The sequence below is a fragment of the Octopus bimaculoides genome, chromosome 2, assembly GCF_001194135.2.
Source record: "Octopus bimaculoides isolate UCB-OBI-ISO-001 chromosome 2, ASM119413v2, whole genome shotgun sequence".
NCBI lineage: Eukaryota > Metazoa > Mollusca > Cephalopoda > Octopoda > Octopodidae > Octopus > Octopus bimaculoides.
Genome location: NC_068982.1, coordinates 157477091 through 157479261, shown reverse-complemented (window position 1 = coordinate 157479261; position 2171 = coordinate 157477091). Strand labels below are relative to the sequence as shown.

The 2171-nt window shown below is 32.2% G+C and overlaps 1 protein-coding gene across 1 annotated transcript in view; it reads right to left on the bottom strand.

Moving 5' to 3' along the window:
- Positions 1 to 2171, bottom strand: part of LOC128247083 (probable cyclin-dependent serine/threonine-protein kinase DDB_G0292550) — a gene marked incomplete at both ends in the record, with an annotated part of 211263 nt that overhangs the window by 80416 nt on the left and 128676 nt on the right. The gene's annotated exons all lie outside the window — the stretch shown is intronic.

Sequence of the window (2171 nt, the reverse complement as noted above, 5' to 3'; positions counted from 1 at the left end):
TATATATATATATATATATATATATATATATACGTGTGTGTGTGTTTTTGTGTATAAAAGTACGTATGTATGTATGTATGTATAAATTTCTGTTGGTGAGAACTGAAGGACACATTTTCGAATAAGTTATGCTCAACGCAAGAATAGTATAGAGTGAAAAACTTCTTTGATAAAAATCAACATTTTTAATACTCAACCAAATGTTGAATTGGAATGAATGAAGCAAATATGGTAACTAAAACAGAGACAAAATCAAGCAAATATTACAAACGTTGATGGTCACACAACTACTTCGAATTGGATGCTGATTGATTTGCAGTATGTAATATGTTTATTTCAAATTTTGGTAGAAGACCAGTAGTTTCGGGAGAGGGGTGCGTCGATTAGAACGATCCTGGTGCTGAACTGATACTTTTTTTTTATTGACATCCAAAAGAATAAAAGAGAAATTTCAATTCAGAATATAAAGAGGTACGAAATGCCGCTAATTGTTTCGTTCAGCATGCAAACGATTCTGCCCTCTAATCGCCTTACAATCGTTTATTATATTGAAAATATATAAGATTACTTAGCTTGAATGCTAGACAGAAATTCGGCGAAAAATAACTGACTGAGATATGCTCACTCCGACTGATACATAGGATTTACATAACAATACCAGAAGACAATCAACTTGTAAAATGCATGCGACTTAAATTGTCTGTGGACGCACATCGAAATATATTCTAAACGGTAGATGAGTAAATAGATTGTTGCACAAAGAATATGAGTGTTCTCCATGTTATAATGATTACATGGGTTATTATTTGCGTATATAATTTTCCTGTCTAAACGTCTGAAACAAGATAACGTTGTTTGCTTTTGTTGATTCCTAATGGAATGCCCGTATGGAAGACATCTTGATTTTTTATGGATTTTAGCTCATACCATCGTTATTTTTTGCGTTGTCTTTAGTAGTAACCAAACGTTGATACACAATACTCTTCTTGCAGTGTTAAAATCTAGAAAGCCATTGTTAGGAGCAGAACAGTTGCATGGGTTCCAGTGTTGTATTGTTCACTATTAGTTTCGCTTGTTTTTCTTTATGGAATTTTTATATGATAAACTATAATCAACGGTTATTTATTTTTTTTTTGTTTTAGCCTAAAGGTTTTATGTGTCAGCTTAAAGGTTGTGGCTATGCTGAATCACTACCAGTAGCATTACATTCGAACATTTGAAAATATTTGTATTTAAAACCTGGCGTTTTATGGTATGAAGCATCGAACTGGTAGAGTGGCTAAAGTATCGAATACAATGCTTTGTGGTAAAGTTATTAGAATCGTTAGAGCAGCGGACAAAATTTTGAGAGGCATTTTTGCCAGGTCTTTACATTTTGAATTCAAATTCTACCACAGTAAGCTCTGCCTTTCATCATTTCGATGTCGATAAAATAAAGTACCAGTCAAGTACTGGAGTGGTTGTAATCGTTTAAGTCTTTCACTTAAAATAGCTTGTCTGGTGCTAAACTCTCAAAGAAATATATTATGTCCCGTTATGTGTTTTGTTTATATTTATCGTTTTTATCACATATATTTATACCTTTTGACAGCAACATGTGTCAGACACATCCCAAGATGTTGAGGGGAGATAATTCAGTTTGGATTATACCAACGATATGAAGAATATCATTGAGATAAAATATTCTGGTTAAGATTCGTGACGAATATCTGTATAAGTCTGTGTGCGCACAAGCATTGTTTGTGTGTGTTTATGTATATATGTATTTCTGTGAGTGTGTAGTAGTATGTGCGTGTGATTGTGTGTGTCTGTGTGTTTGGTTGGCTGGTTTACTGACTGACATGATTGACCTAACACTATTAAATATTTTCTTATATTCGAATGTAAAGGACATTGATGAATCATCATCTTGATCTTAGGTTTGTAATATCAAGTGGTCGACAGATTGCTGCAGACACTTAAGGTTTAATACATGTGTACATATATACACATATGCATTCGTGCATATACACATATATATGTACGTATATATATATATATATATATATATTATGTATCCCTTTCTCTCTATATATATGTGTGTGCGTGTGTGTGCGTGTGTATGTATATAAGTCTAAGTCTTGATATAATTGTATGTATAGTTTATATATATATATATATATATATATATA